This window comes from Lontra canadensis, unplaced genomic scaffold, assembly GCF_010015895.1.
Source record: "Lontra canadensis isolate GAN:19392208 unplaced genomic scaffold, GSC_riverotter_1.0 scaffold11, whole genome shotgun sequence".
NCBI lineage: Eukaryota > Metazoa > Chordata > Mammalia > Carnivora > Mustelidae > Lontra > Lontra canadensis.
This window is the reverse complement of record NW_022631005.1, coordinates 2,948,160-2,967,415: the sequence shown is the minus strand read 5'-3', so window position 1 is coordinate 2,967,415 and position 19,256 is coordinate 2,948,160. Positions and strand designations below refer to the sequence as shown.

Below are 19,256 nucleotides of genomic sequence, written 5' to 3'. Positions count from 1 at the left end.
CCTTTTTTTTTTTTTTTAGCTTAATCTTTATGCTATCCTTTTCATTTGTTGTGACTAGAAGAGGAGAAGAAAAATAAAGCTAGAAATCTCAGAGCAGCTAAAGGGCAAGATGTTTGGCTTAAGGAGCCTTTTGGCATGCAGGTCAGCCTGGAGAGTGGAGAGCTAAAATGTTCTGTTTGAAAAGATGAGGACAAATAGTTCAGAATAATGCCTCCCCAAAGATATCCAGCTCCTAATCCGTGAGACCTGGTGAATATTAGCTGACAAAATGGACTTTGCAGATCTGCATAAGAATCTTGAGATGGGGAGAATTATCCTGGGTTATCTGAATGGTTCAGTGTAATCCTAATGATGTATTTTATGGTGACTAACATACCACAATAAAAAAAAAAAAAAAGAAGAAGAAGAAACAACAACAACAATAACAACAAAAATCCTAAGGGTCCTTATAAATGGAGGAGCTGTGACAAGAGAAGCAGAGGTCAGAGTGATGCGGTTTGAGAAAGACTTGACCTGCCCTTGCTGGCTTTGAAGATGGAGGAATGGGGCCATGAGACATGGCATGTGGTCAAGCTGAATAGTTAGAAAGGGCAAGGAGATGGATTCTACCCTAGAGGATGGAACAAAATTGTTAAGATAATAGCTTTGTGCTATTTAAAGCCACTTAAGTTTGTGGAAATGTGTTATAACAGCAATAGGAAACTAATACAGGGTTTTGAGTTTAAAAGGAGTCTAAGAAGAAGATAATTCAGGGGGGGGAATGTGGAGTAAGAAGAGGCAAACCAGGTCTTCAGGAATCAAGGGGGCTAAGAAACATGGGTAGAGGCTTGAACTTAAGGGAAAAACATGACCAGTGAGAAATTCCTAGGGATAGGACGGGTAATGGATTTGTCTGAACTGTGTGCTGTGCTCAGTACTAAATTATTGCCCTCACTTTTTCTTTTGTTTGCTGTCTTCAGTGGCTACTGGAGCTCTGGTGTTTCATCCAAAGGCTTTTCTGAGCAGTCATTCCTACCTTCAAAACCTAGAAGTTATACTGTTACAGGCCACTTCTGAGAATATAAAGATAAAAACAAAACAAAACAAAACAAAAAAAAAAACAAGAGATCCTTGAATACTCAGAGATATGTAAGGTTAAAAATTTGTTCTCTTTTCAATTATTTCAATAAAAACTGTTTCCTCAGTCCAGTGGGTTGGATAGTGTCCCCTCAAAATTTGTGTCCATCTGGAACCTTAGAACGGGACCTCATTTCAGGGCACCTGGATGGCTCAATCAGTTGAGGGTCCGACTCTTGCTTTCAGCTCAGGTCATGATTTCAGGGTTGTGAGATCTGGCCCCTGAGTGCAGAGCCTGCTTGAGATGTTCTCCCCAACATCTTCCTCCCCCACCGCTCCTGCCCCTGCTCATTCTCTCTCTTTCTCATAAATAAATAAAATATTAAAAAAAATAGGACCTTATTTGGAAAGAGGGTCTTGGCAGATGGAATTAATTAAGGGTCTTGTGGTAGAGTCATCCTGGATATGGGGTGGGCCATAAATCCAATGACTGGTGAGGACATATAGGGACATAGCGGAGAGACCATGTGAAGACAGAAACTGAGATTGGAATGATACATACAAGTCCAGGAACAGTAAGAGCCATCAGAAGCTGGAAAAGGCAAGGAAAGAATCTCCCCTAGAGCCTATAGAGGAAAGATGGCCCTGGCAATACCTTGATTTGGGTCTTCTGGCTTCCGGAATTGTGAGAGAATAAATTTCTGTTGGAAACCACCAAGTTTGTAGAAATCTGTTATGGCAGCCCGAGGAGACTATACACTCATTAAATGAGGAAGATGAAATAGATAATGTCTACCGAATGTCTCTTCCAGCAACAAAGTTCCAGGAAGCAATGAGTCTGGCAATCAACTATTGAGCATTATAGGGATTTTTTAAATCTAATTAGGAAAAGAGAATTAACTGTCATTGAAAAATTCATATGTCACATTTATGTTGTTTAAGTTAATTTCACAAATGCCCAATGCATTAGACTTTATTGTCCTCATTTTACAAATGAGGAACCTAAGACTCAGAGAGGTTAAGTAATTTGCATACATTTGCAGGTTACTAAGTGTTGAATTTTAGTTCTGAAAGAAGTGCTACCAGCAGCACTCCCAGTTTTCCTGCAGGCTTCTGCCTGGAAGAAATTCTCTTGGCCATCTAATGTTTTACTCTGTTAAGGCTGAAGCTTTAATTGGGTTTAGATGCTGTTTAATATGTCTCTAATAAGATTATACTATGATCTGGCATTGAAATGAACAGTTATTGTTTCACAGAAAAACATGGAAACAAGAAATGTAGTGTAAATTTGATATTAGTGATGAAAATGTATATTGTTGGGAAACAATGGTCTAAATGTTCTTGCAAAGCAAGAATGGCCATGGCCATCTAGACGAATGGCCATGGTCTAGATGTTCTTGCAAAGCAAAAACCGAGGAAGAAACTCACCAGGAGATGAAGCTAGACTATGCTTTGCTACTGAAATACATAATAAAGGATCACTTACCAATGCCAAGTCATGCAACTGAAGACAAGAGAAATTGCCAAAGCACTCACAAGAAATGAAAGAAATTTCAAAACCGTAAAGAGGGTGGTGTAACCATCTTCACGCATGATCAAGACTGCTATTAAAGTGTGGGTTATCAATTTGTCAAAATCTTCCAATGTGTCAGAGGCTGTTGAATTTCTAGGACAAGTGATTCAATTAAAGAAATAAGGAAACTCTGAACTTAGTCAAATAGGAAATGCTGAGAAAATCCCAGTTTCCTTTGCCATGCTTGTCAGTGCCAAAGTTACTAAAATGACCACCCGCAGGAGCATAGATTACAAAATGCAGCATTTCAACATAACACCGTGTATAATGTCAAATGGTTAAAACTTGCCACCATATTTAATTTTAAACTAATCAAACTAAATGTGGGAAACAGAATTTTGGCTCCCGGGGCCCTCACCTTCAGATGTCATATCCATGAATGTGTTACATTTCATGGCCAAAGACACTTGCACACGCAATTAGTCAATTGATGTTAAAATAGGGGAATTATTCTGTATTGTCCGGGTGGCCCATTCTAATCACAAACCCTTAGAAACTTAAGAGCTTTCTTCCAGTTGAGGACAAGAAATGAAGCCAGAGAGATGCAGCCAATAAGGGAAGTCAGAGATTTAAAACACAAGCAGGATTTGACACATATTGCTGGCTTAAATATGGAGAGGGCCACATGTCAAGGAAACCATGACCTCAGCACTGCAATTACAAGGAGTTGAATTCTTCCAATAACAACAAAATTGATTCTTCCCCAGAACCCCCAGCGGAGTTGCACTTCTCTCAACACCTTGATGTTGCTCTTGTGAGATCTTGAGCAGCAAATCCAGCCAAGCCATGACAAACTTCTGATCTCCAGAATTGTGAGATAATAAAAGGGTATTGTGCCAAGCTGCTAATTTTGTAGTAGTGTGTTGTGCACAAATAGGAAACTTAAGGCACTCTTAGTGCATGAGTTTGAACCCAGTCTCGTATGAGAATGAATTTGAACTCAGTGATGTGAACACAGAAGCACAGATAAATAAATGGCAGCTGAACTGGTGAATGAGTGGTGTGTAGCCAGCCATGTAGAACAGATGACCAGGAGCCCTGCCTACCTAACCTTCTAGCTTCCTTAGGTCTTGACTCAGTTTTAGACGTGGGGCTGCACAGTTGAACATTCGCTGGTGGCATGACTGACAACAGCAACCCCTTAAAATTCCTGGCAACAAACCAACTAAAGATCACTCGAGGGGAGAATATGAGACTGGTTTTGCCTAAAAACTTTCCAGTGACACTTCCTACTAAGTTCAATAGAATGCCAGCATCAAAGCTTGCCGGAGGGGGCTGGTTATTTGGAAGAGTCCTAGAGATGGAAGTGGAGCCCTCTTCTAAGAAATGCTGCATCCTCAGTATCCTGACAGCTAAGAGGATGTTATCTGTAATCATCGATGACTGCATTTTGAAAAGTGATTCAGAAGAGTGACCCTGAATTTGAGGAAATTTTAGAAATGTCTTAGTCAATTTATTTTACTTATAATTTTTCCTTTTATATATAGTCAACTTGTATAGTTTAAATTTTCCATCAAGAATGGCATATCATAAAATTTATACCAAATCTAAAAGATTTTTTAACATAAGATTAAAATAGTATAAGTGATAAGGACAAAATGCCTCATAGCATTTTTTGTCTTTTTTTTACTGGTTGAAAAGTAACAATGCATCTTATAATTGATGGTATTATAGATTCCATCAAATAATATGACACTTCCATACATTCTTTTTCCTGTGGCTTTTATACCCCTCAGCTCATTTATACCTACCCCTGAAGGTGTGTATATCTCAACTCTGAGAAGCACCTTAGGCGACGGTTAGGGTTTCTTTCAGTTTTTAGGTTGGACAGTCCTGTGATTCTTCTCAACATTAGTTTTCTGCATTACATTTTTTAGGTCAGAATACTGAAACTTACGTTTCAATGCCTTATTGATTTTTTTCCTTTCCTTACAATTCTGTGTGGAATCTAGTTTTGCAAACAAGTTACTCCTTCCAGCTGTGATTTGCTTACTTTCCTTACTTCTATTTAACTCTTTCCTTTAGGCTTACAGGCCCCATGGCCTAAATCTGGCCAGTTAATAAAGGGGAACTGACTTCTATGAGACGTGACTATAATGAGACAATACAGGAGGAGCTCCAAGATTGACTCATGAGTCTGTGAATAAGACTCCCAGAGAGGTTCTTTGTTCTTTGTTCTTGTCCAGCAGCAATGATGTATTCATGAATCAACTTGGAATCATAGCCTGAAAAGACTAAGTATGATGACTGAGGATTTTGTTTATTCACTTTATTGTGATTGTACCCTGTAGTCATATTGTACATTTTATAACCCTGAGATGCACCTGGCCCACGCGAGATGATCTCTAGTACCTTTCCAGATTACGAATATGATTCTGGGCTTACACTTCCAGAAAGTGTGATGTAACCCACCTTCACTTGCACATTGCTACCTAACTCTGATGAGGACTTTAGGAATCAGAAATTCTGCTCCTACTTTGAAGAAAGTTGCTAAGTGTCTTCACTGTGAGTCCTAACTGCCAATTTCTTTGGGTGTCCTTTAAATGGTGGCTTTCAACCTTTTTTAATTACAACCTATAACAAAAGATATATTTTCTATCCAAATCTAGTTAATGTACATAAATGCACACAAAAATGTACATATACTATCAAAAAAAGTTTTATGAAACTATACTTACCTTTACACTGTATGTATATTTTGATGTATTCTGTTCTTTAAAAACAAACAAGCAAACAATCTGCTGTCCTAACTCACAAAATTGATTTCATGATTCACTATTTTGCTGTGATCCACTGTTGGAAAAACATGGCTTTAGACTCATAAGCCTTGTTTGATTTATACATGTAGTGTGTGTGGCCTCAGTCAATGCCTATACTCGTTATTTTTCAATATGATGGTCATATGAAACATACAACCCAAACTTTCAAGAAATTTTTCACTCAAATATATGTTATGCTTCAAATTTGGCATCTTGGAGAGTGTTTTGTTTGTGTGAGTTTTGCACTAGTTAGCACAAGTGAATGAAATGTGTTATACAATCTGTTGATAAGGTTGACAGTCTTCTCTGAGCACTTTGAATATGTCATTCAACAGCCTTCTGGACTCCATGGTTTCTGATCATGGACCTCTTAAACTTACTGAGAATCACTTGCATGTGATGAATCACATCTCTTTTGTTGCTTTCAAAAGATTCTTTCTTAGTACTGGTTTTCAACAGTTTAGTCAGGTTGTATATGGGTGTGGGTCCCTTTGAGTTTATCCTCAAATGAGAATTTGTTGAGCTTTTTGAATGTATATATTAATATTTCTTTTAACCAAACGTGAAGTATTTAGCCATTATTTTTTCAAATATTCTTTCTGCCCCTTTTCCTGTCTCCTGCTTTTTGGAGAGTCCCGTAATGTTCATATGCTTGATGGTGTCTCACATGTCTCTGAGATTCTACCCTGCTTCCCAAATCAGATATTCTTGATTAATCCATCTTCAGCTTTGGTGATTCTTTCTTCCGGCTTCACAGTCCTTCGGTTGAACACTCTTAGTGAAATTTTCATTTCAGTTACTGCATTTTTCATTCTAGAACTTCTTTTGTTCTTTTTTATAATTTCAACTCTTTGTTAATATTCTTTATTTGTTGAGACATTGTTGTCTTATTTTCCTTTAGTTCTTTAGATATTGTTCCTTTTGGTATTTTGAATATATTTATAATAGCTCAATTAAAGTCTTTTTCTAGTAAGTCCAACATCTGGACTTACTCAGGAACATTTTATGTTGATTGCTTTTTTGCATGTGTACCTTCCCATTTCTTTGTATATCTCAGTTATTTGTTGTTGTTGTTGTTGTTGACAACTGAAAATTTTAAATAAGGTAGTGTGGAAACTCTGGAGATCATATCCACTTCGCACTCACTCCATCTAGGATTTGTTGTTGCTTCTATTTATTGCTGTTATTGTTACTGCTGCTCTTGGTTGTTTAGTGACTTTCCTGAATGATTCTTTGTTGTGTGCGGCTCCTGAATTCTCTGCTTGGTTAGCTTCTAATCAGCTAATGCCTGGACACAGGTTTTCTTAAAAGGCTTGAGCCAATAAACCTTCCAGCCTCTCTGAAGGGATCTGTTTGCATGTGGGTGACACCTTCAATTCTCTGAGGGCAAGTTTACATAGCTTTTGCTTTCTGCTTACACAGAGCTTCAAGGTCAGCCAGAGGTAAGGGATTAGGGCCTTCTTGGTCTTTCCTGGGCATACATGCAACTCTGCAAATGAGTATGACCTTCTAGATTTCCAGGAATAGGTCAGAGCTTTTCAAAACCCCCTAGGATTATCTCATTTCCATGCTGCTTCTTTCAAGTTTCTAGTCTACTTCGTGTGAACTGCAACTCTTACCTGTACGTAGCTACAGCAGATGCAGTGTTAAACAATTGCTGCTGGTTTTTTCCCCACAAATGCCCCTGAGGTGAAGGCTGTTCTCAGTAATAAGCCCCAAGTCAGGTTGAATAAAGTCAAGCTCTGTGAGTGGAGGTTTCTGATGGAGCTGCCAAACAGGTCAAATAATGACAATTCTCTTGGGATAGGAATTTTAGGGAGCTCCAAATCTGTTCTCCCTCTGCCAGTGGCTGCTAGGATGCTGGTTTTCACAGCTTGCATGATTATGTAGCTCTTGGTCTTCACAGCTACCTAGAGTGAGGGGAGGGGGATGGGAATAAAGTCCATTAAAATGCCCCCAAAACTTGCTGTCTTTATAGAGATTCAACTGTTTTTCTTGAATAAACACTCTTTTGATTTTTTGCAAGACTTTCCTTAATTTGCAGAGTTCTCAAAAAGTTGATTTTGACAATTATTGCTAGTGTTCTTACTACCTTTATGGAGGTACAAATTTTCAATGGCTCTTCTGCCAATTTGGAATACTCTCCTCTTCTTTTTACCTTCTTTTTAATCTCTGTTACCTAGAGATAGGAAATGGTAGACAAACTCACACACTGGTGTAAGACAAAACATCTCCATAGTATATGATGAATATATTCTTTTTTTCTACCTTCTTCTTCATGGATATTCTTTCTTCTGTGCTAGAAAACATGTGCTAGGAAGCCTGTGATGGGTATTTTGTATGAATAAAAAGATGATATCTATTCTGAGTTCAAGAAAATGAGAAAACCTTTAAAATATTAAAAATTGAAACAGCACTGTCACCACCACCCCAATCATCTTGGACCAGAAACAAGATTTGTGTTGCTATGTCACTTCCTTTAAAACAAGAGCTTTAGGACAGACATTCTTCTTGACTATTGTCTAGCAAGTTCAGGGCTGCTAAACCTCATAATGCCAATATTTAATGTTGCTAATTGAAGAAGAGAGATGCAGATGGCCCAGGAGGTTCATTTTTATCCCCTTTCTATTGTGTAGCAAGGAGATTTTTCAGCAGATCTGAGTTAACTCAGTAGAAGATAAGACTGCTACGAGAGATTGAACTCTGAGGCTCCCTCTTGGTATAAAGCCTAGTTCTGAACCAGGAAACTCTATTGTGACAGAGTCAACTATATAGTTCTGATTCCTTTCCCTAAAAATATACAGAGTGTTATGAGACTGGAGTACTTCCACTGAAACATTTTATATCTGATCTAAGCATACCTCTCAAGGAAACTTGTCACTTTGATACTTCTGGACTTGCATGCTTTTCCCCCCAAATAACACTATTTTATAAATACCTCCATGATACTAGTGGTATATGTGTTCATGTACCGTTTGCATGATGCTAATCATAAGAAATAAACATAAATGAAAGAGAAGAAACATTTTTAAGATGCAGTTGTATGTCTTCCAAAATCTTAAGAAAGTCAAGGACATATATTTCTCGAGTGACTAACCTTTACCTCTTAACCATATGTAATTTCTGCTTTTTCTTTTTCCTGCCTTTGAACATAAAGACTGAAATGAAAGACAAACTCTCTCATTACCCTGGTTTATTTTGGACCAATGGGCTTGTCACTCTAGAAAAACTGTCACAGAGGAGAAGAAAGCTATAAAAATGTTCCATGAACAACAAGACACATGAATAAGTACTGAGATCAAGCATAATAAAGTATCCCACGTAGGTCAACTGTTTCTTAGACTGATGCTATGCAGTAAACAGAATTATGGCAACTTGAAGGCCTTAATGATTGGTTTTTATATTTGACTCTTACTTTTGTAGGTCTCTTATTTAACAGACTTGAATTACTATTTTAACACATTGAGTCCACTTCTCCTTTCTTGCTCTGTTGTAGACATATGCCCAGAGCTTGTCAGGAAGGTATGCCCTCAAAGATAGAAGAACAGATGGATGCAGTTGGCCAGAGCACCCCCAAAGAGAGATGTGGTGGGGCTACTTGGAACATCTAGTAGGATAGGAATTTTAACTGTGTGCTCTACTATCAACAAGTTTGCCAGCTAGCACATTTTCTCTTCAGTAAGTCTCCAAATATGAAAATGATGCCACAGTCAAAAACAGTTAACATCTCTCCTGCCCCAGGAAAGAAGCAGTTGAACAGAGCATGTCTCACCTTAGTGTTTTTAATAAAAGAAAAATCTTCTTGATATAAGGAATTGATATTTATGAGAGATTTTTATGTGCCATGCATTCATCAATGTTATATTATTGTATCCTCAAGTCATCCCTATAAAATGCATTTTATTCCCCCTATTTTCCATTATGGAAACTAAGAGTTATTAAAATTTTATCTGTAGTCTCACAACTAGGAAATGTTGGGCCGAGATATGAAAAACCCTTCCAGATTTGCTTGGCTGTGAAACCAAGCAGTTTCACTATATGATGCTAAATTGTAGACATCAACCACTTGCAGTGATGCCATCTGACACCCATCCGAGAGTCACAAGACTCTTCCCCAAAGTGATACCAACTCCTGTGAGTGATAAATCTCATCACTCTAGTGGTACAACTTGAGGAAATGAAGGACAGAAAATGTGTTCTTTGGTCACCATGTCTTAATTTCTAATAACAAAGAATGTTTAAAACAGGAGAAATCAGAGTGTGATGAAGTGTCCTCAGGCAAGACCTTAAAGATAAGTCCATCAGGTCATGGTAAGGTTTTGGAACTGCTGCAAATTAGAGCGTCTTCCTCACTTACCACACTGCGACAATTGACAGGCTAGCTCTGCTTGGTAATTACACTCTCTCCCATTACTTTTTATGACTGAAAGATTTGTTTGGTAACCTTCAAAGATATACTGAAACCAGTAGGAAATTATTCATGTCTCAATTCTGGGTATTTAAGACTCTCTTGCTGGGGTGCTAGCTTTGAGTCCCACTGGTACTGACTTAGTTCCTTAATCTCCTAATTGAAAGACAACTTCAAATAATGTTGCACAGCGTGAGGCTTCAGGAAGGACCCAGGGATAGAAAGGTTTACCCAAAGAGAAGAAGTAAGGAATAGAGTGTCTCTCTGTGAACCAAAGCTCAGAATGACCTCTAATCAATGAAACAAAATGACCATTAGTATCAGGCACAACCTATAGATCAAAAAAAACAGTTTTAGTTTGCAAAACAGAAAAAAGAAGTATCTGTCCTAAAGAGTTCTTGGAGTTCCTGTCCTGTTTCTTTGCCTTTCTGAATCCTGTCCCCACTGGATAATACTCAAGATAGCAAGGGACTTGACAATCATTTCTTGACAATGAGAAAATAGATGTGCCTATGTTGACAATTCTGCTCCTGACCTAATAATAAATTGTTAGTTAATGGTTATGGTTTTCATTAATAATTGTTACAGCACATCAAGGAGAATATATTAATGTAGTCTTAAAAACGTTAAATTTGAGGTGCCTGGAAATGACAAGGAAGAATTGTCCAGAAAGTGCTTGGATATAAATGTAAGGAAGTCAGGAATCAATGGGCTGCTGCTGTAGATCTGGAAATCATCAGTATATATTTGGTTGTGGATATAAAGTATGTCCATGGGACCACATAATAGCCTTATTGATCACTGCCACCATGTATCCTAAGTTTTAGCTCTAATATTTATCATGTCAATACAGAAAACCTCAAACTTCTAAAGCTTTACTCATGCTGTGTTTTTGTCTGGATTGTTTTTAGGAACTTTTACTTCTGTAAACATCAGCTTAGACCAACTTCCTTTTGGGAAGTAATTTTCCAAATACCATTCCCAGCCCAAACAAAACTGACCCTTCTTTTCTCTGTTCTTATAATGCCTGTACATTTTTCCATTAGGGTATTTACCATAAACCACTGTCACAGTTTGTGAGCTCCCCAAAGTTGTGGCCCCTTTAGTTTCTTCCAACACCTCTTTCTGTATAGGTAGGGACAGTGCTGAGCTGGCTATCTATCCATATACAGATGGGTTCACACTGCCAACTTCTTTAAGCAAAAAAGGGAAAAGACCTTTATTGATGTGTTATCTGTAATAGGTCAATTCTGTTTAACCTTCCACTGTCAATATATTTGAGCTTGTGAAGCTCTCTTTGAAGTCAGTGTGGGTCTCGTATTTGGGACTCAAGATAGTACTGAGAAAGAAGACTAAACTGTAGCCCTTTGAGGGAAACTCACTTAAAAACCTACATCTTCCTAGGTACCTGGTTCTAGTGAATACAAGTAAAAGATTTCTTTATAATTTTCATGTTAGTTTAAACAAATCTTGATTTTAGAGGAGTCTACTTTTTAAAGAGTTAAAATAAGCTAATGGTTAATTTTTACTTTTTAAGGAAGAGTCACTGAAGTTAAGTGACAACTGATTTATTTTCCTTTTCTCGGACTCTTACTTCCTTTTTCCCCCTCTATTTCTTTTTTTTTAATTTCTTTTCAGTGTTCCAGAATTCATTGTTTATGCACCACACCCAGTGTCCATGCAATACATGCCCTCCATAATACCCACCACCAGGCTCACCCAATCCCCCACCCTCCTCCCCTCTAAAACCCTCAGTTTGTTTCTCAGTATCCATAGTCTCTCATGGTTCGTCTCTCCCTCCAATTTCCCCCAGCTCCCTTCTCTCCATCTCTTCATGTCCTCCGTGTTATTCCTTATGCTCCACAAGTACGCAAAACCATATGATAATTGTCTCTCTCTGCTTGACTTATTTCACTTAGCATAATCTCTTCCAGTCCCATCCATGTTGATACAAAATTTGGGTATTCATCCTTTCCGAGGGAGGCATAATACTCCATAGTATATATGGACCATATCTTCTTTATCCATTTGTCTATTGAAGGGCATCTTGATTCTTTCCACAGTTTGGTGACTGTGGCCATTGCTGCTGTGAACATTGGGGTACAGATGACCCTTCTTTTCACTACATTTGTATCTTTGGGGTAAATACCCAATAGTGCAATTGCAGGTCATAGGGAAGCTCTATTTTTAATTTCTTAAGGAATCTCCAAGTGACTGCACCAACTTGCATTCCCACCAATAGTGTAAGAGGGTTCCCTTTTCTCCACATCCTCTCCAACACATGTTGTTTACTGTCTTGTTAATTTTGGCCATTCTAACTGGTGTAAGGTGGTATCTCAGTGTGGTTTTGATTTGAATCTCCCTGATAGCTAATGATGAACATTTTTTCATGCGTATGTTAGCCATTTGTATGTTTTCTTTGGAGAAGTGTCTGTTCATGTCTTTTGCCCATTTTTTTGATGTGATTATCTGTTTTGTGTGTGTTGAGTTTGAGGAGTTCTTTATAGATCTTGGATATCAGCCCTTTGTCTGTACCATCATTTGTGAATATCTTCTCCCATTCTTTGTTTTGTTGTTTTTTTGACTGTTTCCTTTGCTATGCAGAAGCTTTTGATCTTGATGAGGTCCCAAAAGTTCATTTTCACTTTTGTTTCCTCTGCCTTTGGAGATATATCTTAAAAGAAGTTGCTGTGGCCGATGTCGAAGAGGTTACTGCCTATGTTCCCCTCTAGGATTCTGATGGATTCCTGCCTCATGTTGAGGTCTTTTATCCATTTTGAGCTTATCTTTGTGTATGATGTAAGAGAATGGTTGAGTTTCATTCTTCTACATATAACTGTCCGATTTTCCCAGGACCATTTATTGAAGAGACTGTCTTTTTTCCAATGTATATTTTTTCCTGCTTTGTCAAAGATTATTTGACCATAGAGTTGAGGGTCCATATTTGGGCTCTCTACTCTGTTCCAATGGTCTACGTGTTTGTTTTTGTGCCAGTACCATGCTGTCTTGGTGATCACAGCTTTGTAGTAAAGCTTAAAATCAGGCAATGTGATGACCCCAGTTTTATTTTCCTTTTTCACCATTTCCTGAGCAATTTAGAGTTTCTTCTGGTTTCATACAAATTTTAGGATTATTTGTTCTAACTCTGAAAAATGCTGGTGGAATTTTGATCAGAATGGCATTGAAAGTGTAGATTGCTCTAGGCAGTTTAGACATTTTAACAATGTTTATTCTTCTGATCCATGAGCATGGAATGGTCTCCTATCTTTTTGTCTTCTTCGATTTCTTTCATGAGCGTTCTGCAGTTCCTCAGGTACAGATCTTTTACCTATTTGGTTAGGTTTATTCCCAGGTATCTTACGGTTCTTGGTGATAGAGTAAATGGAATCAACTCCATTTACTATCGCATCAGACTCTTATTTCAAGGATTTTTTTGGTCTGCTGATTTTTTTTTCTTTAAGCCAGAATTTATTTTAACATCCCCACCTTAAACGTCAAAATGGTTTTATGATTTGAATATAAGAAGCTATTAAACATAGATATTAAAACATACAAACTTTAGATGTATTTTAATGGTTTCTCAAAACTTCTGATTTTCAATAAACACTGAATGTTGTCTAGAATTATAAACCATTTTTCTGTCTCTGTGGTGCACTGGTGTACAGTAAGTGTCTTGGGAAAATAAACACAAACCCAGAAACACTCATACCAGACATCCATTTGCATAAGATGATCAGTAAGTGCCTTTTTCTTTTTGCTGAAAGAAGGGCCAGCCCACCCTTATTCCCTGCGTATAACAGAGAAGGGTATGGGAGAAGCCAAATGGGCTATTTAATGAGGAAACTTGTGACAGTGTATACATAAACAATATGACCTAGGGACCCCAATCTAGGGGCCAAAATACAATGCAGAGTGTGGGGGAGAGGATTCTTCCTTTGCTCCATGAAACTTAAGTACCCTCAAGTGTCTGGTCTCCTATTGGTTTCCATGGCTTTGACAAGGGGCCTTGAATGAAAGAATAAGATTCCCCAGAGACTACGGGTGGGGAGAGGACTTGGAGGTGTCTGTGGTTTTGCAGTTACGCACGTGGCAGCTAAGAGCCACTGAATGACATGATCTCATTTGCACCCACAAAACTACAGAGTAATCGATATTGATGTGTTTCCAAACTGCGGTAACTCTCCTTATCTTGGTTCTGGCCCAAACTGAAGATCTTAGTGCTGGATTTGATATCTCTGGTCAGATGTAGGGGGCTCTAGAAAGTTGACTAATTCAATTTTAGATATTAATTTAAACTTCCAACAACCTATTAAAAAAACAAGACCTGTTAGAAACTATCAACCCTGACTCTTCTGGTAGGAACAAGATCTAGAGCAAAGGTGATGGTCATCCCTCCTCCATCCTGCTCAGACCCCATGGAGAAGACTATTCTGGAATGCTTTCATGATCAAGAGGACTATTAATCAGCAGGACTACAGGGAGGACTGGGATAGTGAGAATAAGGAAGGCATGCCAGAGGAGGAGTTGCTGGAGAAATTAGAGCTTGTTAGAAAAGAATGATCTTAGGTGGAAGACTATGGGGAACATGTTAATTATTGCCAACTATATCAAGTGCTGTCAGCTAATGAGATCCCATGGGACTGGGAGCAAAGGATAATTATTAGGAAATAAGCTGAGTGGCCACAAAATGGAATGGAATATTTTGGTAGGTAATGAGTTCCCTGTCACTAAAGACATTCAATTTGATATTAGATGTCCATTTGTCAGAGAGATTGGAACAGGGCCATTGCCAGCGCATACAGTGTCTCTGTGAGAATAGAAAAAGTACTCCCTCTAGATGGATGCAGCTCTAAGTCAAAATGCACAACTAGACTAGATTTCAGCCCCTATTTGTTCCTTTTACAGGGCACCCCCATGCAGGGCAGGACCTGCATAACCCACATGGCTGTGTCTATGATCTTAATATGTTCTGCTCTAATAGCAATCAAAAGAGAGGAAACCACACAGAATAAAAGAGCTCTCACCAATCAGAAGGAGTTGACTTATAGGAGCTTAAGGAAAGAACTGATCCTTTAAGCCAGATGTGTCCCTCAAGAAACAGAAATAATTTGGGCCCTTTCCATTGTGGTTGAATTCACAATACTTCATTGTGAAAATGTAAAAGGCTACTGTCACAGTCAGAATTGACTTTAGAGGGTGTTAAAATGTAGATACTTTTAAAAACTGTTTACTATAGGCTAGAAAATATGTTAAGCACTTGTATAAATTCTTACCTTAATTTGCACAATAAGTACTAGTATTATACTTACTTTACAGATGAAGTGTAATTAACTTGTCTGAGATCACTTTGTGAGGAAGTGGCAAAATAGGTATTTGAATCAGTTATATTTGACTATAAAATTCATGGTCTTTTTCAAAAGACAAAATTATCCTTTTGAAAAAAAATAAGGTTTTGGGGGGCACCTGGGTGTCTCAGTCTGTTAAGCCTTTAAGTGCAGGTCATGATCCCAGGATCAAGCCCAACATTGGGCTCCCTGCTCAGCAAGGAGCCTGCTTCTGCCTCTGACCCTTCTCCCTCTCATGCTCTCTCTCTCTCACTCATTCTCTCTATCTCCCCCCCTCTCTCAAATAAATAAATAAATAAATGAAATGGGAAAACAGGGCACCTGTGTAACTCAGTCAGTTAAGCATCTATCTTCAGCTCAGGTCATGATGCCAGGGTCCTGCAATCAAGCCTCATATCAGGCTTCCTGCTCAGTGGGGAGTCTGCTTCTCCCTCTCCCTCTTCCCCTGCTCATGCTCCCTCTCTCTGTTTGTCAAATAAATAAATAAATAAATAAATAAATAAATAAATAAATAAAATCTTAAAAAAAAAAAAAAGGTCTTGGAGAGCTCTAACTCAACATCATAATTCTGCATTACAGTAAAATTTTAAGATTTGTAAGGTTGAATTGGTGCAAAAGCTGGAATGTGATATGAATGCTCAGAGTGACAGTCATCCTTCCTGACTGTCTCTCTGGACATTCTGTCTCCCTGGGCTTTGGTTTATGTACCTGTGCACCATGAAACTGAAGAAATGGAGAGGTGGTTTTCAGAACACCTGCTTGCACTGTTGCAGCTGTAGGGTCCCTAAAATCTCCCCTCCCCTCTGCAGCCGTACCCCTGTGAGAATGGCCAGGCCACAGGTGGCTGCTTCCTCCCTGCACTTCTTTAGCATTCCTGATCTGGTAGAGTTGAACTTGGTAACTAGGCAACATAGCCACATGACACATTTTTCACTTGAAATTTGAACTGGGCCCTTCAAGTGTTCATTGTGTAAATGTCAGTATGTGTATTTCTCACCTCCCCATCAAGGTGGCAACCCCCGTGAGGGCAGAGAGCATAGTTTATACTTTCTAGAAACCACCTCAACTGTGCTTACATGCAGTGCCTTGTACAGAGCTAACTGTCTTACGTTGTCCTACTATTTTAGACTAATTGCAATACATATGCAGCCTGAACTCAACCCATTCTAAGCATGTTTAAATTTAAAATGACTCTTCCAGGAGCCCCTGCTCTGTAAGTGTTTTCATCATCATCTTCTTGAGAATTTTGTAAGTAAGGACCTACGACTGGATGATCAAGATCAAAGTCTTTTCCTCCCTCTTCCTTTGACTGTGAGCAGTCTTCAGCTGCAGTGTTTATGATCTGCAGTGTCTCCCTGAAACTCTCTGTGATGTGGACTGTCACTCCCTTCTTTTCTTTAGGTGAGACCCTACTGTTCTTGCTCTGCTTCTACTCATTGACTTCCTTCCCTGAGAGGCTACAGGATAAGCAGAATAATATGGGGCTCTGGGGGCACCTGGGTGGCTCAGTGGGTTAAAGCCTCTGCCTTCAGCTCAGGTCATGATCCCAGGGTCCTGGGATTGAGCCCCACATTGGGCTCTCTGCCCAGAAGGGAGCCTGCTTCCTTTCCTCTCTCTCTGCCTGCCTCTTGGCCTACTTGTGATCTTTGTCTGTCAAATAAATAAATAAAATATTAAAAAAATATATAAGGGGCTCTGCAGTCACCCTTAGCCAAAAGTTCTATCTCCACTTGGGAAAATTACTTAGCATCTCTGAGCCTCAGTTTTCTGATCTATAAAATGTAGAAAATTGTACCCCCCTCATAAGATTTATGTGAAAACAAAACAAATTAGGTAAAGCATCAAGACAGACCCTTGGTCTGCCTTGGGTGAGGATAAATTTGCTTTCCCTTTTTTCTTTCTTCTCTATCTCGTCCCCCTTTATTACTGCTTTTCTTGGTCTTTCTTCCCTCAGATACAGGTTTCCCTCCGTACTCGCTCCCTGGATGACCTCATCCATTGTATTCTTCCTGAAGACAATCCCAGCTCTACAGTATTTTCAGTCCTAAAGGCTTGATAGGGTTTTGTTCCTGGGTTTTCAACGATGAATAATGGGTCTGTTATCTTTCCTTATCTTCTGCTTCTCAAAACAAGTCATTTCTAATAGTGCCATGGGCACGCAGGAACAAAACGTAAGCCACACCACACCAGCTGCCCACCCAACCCCGCAGAGTCTAATGCAGGACCTCCTGGGGGACCGGCACCATCACCTCCCACCTGCATGACTTGGCTGGTCTCCCCTTCATCTCTCTTAGCCAGTTTTTCTTGCTCCCTGTCCCTGGATTGAGCTTCCTGAAGTCACAGCTCCAATCATGTCATTTCCCTGCTCTGTACACTCCCAACAGCTCCCCATCCCCTGTGACTAACGTTTCAGCCCCTTGGTCAAAGCTGCCCCCTGTAAGCCCTGATCTTCTTTTCATGCCCATTCCCCACCACTTGGACCGTGCTCCCACCAAAGAGGATTGCACAGTGTTCCAAGAACACTCCCTGTGCTCTTTTCCCTTTGTGTCTCTATTCCTGCTATTTCCTCCTTCCCTGGCGCTCTCCTCACCAGCCCCAGTCTCCCCTTGCTGAACACGTGCCCGCTTGAAAAACCCAGCTCCCAGGTTTTCAGGCTTTTTGATGAAACTGGTTCCTTCCTTAGGGTGTTCACTCCTGGCCCTTCACGTCTCCCTGCCCCAACCGTTTCTTCCCTCGGATTCTTCCCTCCTCTCTGCCCAGCACTCGCTAGTTCAGCATTTTCCACGCTGTTTTATCACCCAACACTTTCTAAGAATTGCAGAAGAGAATAAAGTACACAGACGGCACAGAGCGAGTTGACAGACTGACTCATCGCTGCAAGAAAGGAGCAGCACTCAGTCATACTATTTATGAATTTAGAAATGGCTTCATCAAGCTGGATTCTCCTATCAGGTGCATTATCATGTTTCCTCCTCTATTTCACTTCCATGGTGCACAACACAAAATGTCCCTTCTCACAGATACAACGTAGCAGAGAAAATAAAACATGGGCTTTGTTGATGTCCCTTTGTTTGTCGTAGAAAAGAAAGGTGCCATCTTATCTTTGAAGTCCTCTGTCTTCTTACTTCTTTGATTTAGGCACCATCTGGGAAATACAGGACTCCACTTTTTAGCAAAACTTCCGCTTCTGAGCCAGAGATCCAGAGCGAATAAGTAGATGTGTTAGTGGTGTTTATTAGGCAAGAAGGGATGAATAGCATCACAAGTAAATGTTACACTCACCAGACACAGACACAGTCATTCCGGATGACGTCTTCGGATGGTGCTAAAGAATGCCTCTGCTTCCCACCTCTTCGTGCATCCGGGGTCGTCTCTGTGCCCCAGATCCTCCAGACGGCACAAATTCCACACCGCAGCACGTGGTTACAGGGTAACAATGACTAGTGACAGTGTTTAGTGTCTTCCTTATGTATACAGCAGTTTAGATTAAAAAGTCAATAGAGTTCTCACTCTTCTGGCTGTGGTACACTCACTCACATGTCCTGGGGTTTGGAAAACATCGCCCCAGTAGACTTGTATTCATTTATGTAATTTCAGTTATCACCTGCCACACCACAAACCTCGAATCCTCCACAAGAACAGTACTCAGTTTTGCATTTCCGTAGCTCCTGGCAGTGCCCAGTTTGTACTTGGGGTAGAAGTGGTGGAAGGGAGGGAGGGAATAGGGAGTCTTAACTAATTCTCACGCCCTTTCTGTAAATTCGATGATTGTAGCAAACGTAATACAAGGGAAAGCTCACAAAACCATTTTGCATAAAATTCCTGTTCAAATCAAATGTGAATATAATTTAAATGGTTAAGGTTAGGGGTCAGTAAAATTAAAAGGGGTTTTTCAGTAAGATTTTGTAAGTAAGAAAAAAAATGTTTTTGTTAAGAAACTCTGAGACATACTACAAAAATAGTTACGTAATTACTAAATTGCACATGGTCAAGATCTGCTCTTTTGCTGCCTTTAAAATTTTGTAAACTCGTATGTTAATTTAAAAAAAATTTGTAAACACCTAATTTATTTTCTGATTTTTCCTCATTCTGGGGCTTAATATTTCCCTCTGTCA

At 39.4% G+C, this 19,256-nt stretch overlaps 1 protein-coding gene across 1 annotated transcript in view; it reads left to right on the top strand.

The window, feature by feature from the left end:
• Positions 1–19,256, top strand: part of PDE11A (phosphodiesterase 11A) — a 381,258-nt gene that overhangs the window by 178,987 nt on the left and 183,015 nt on the right. The window lies entirely within an intron of this gene.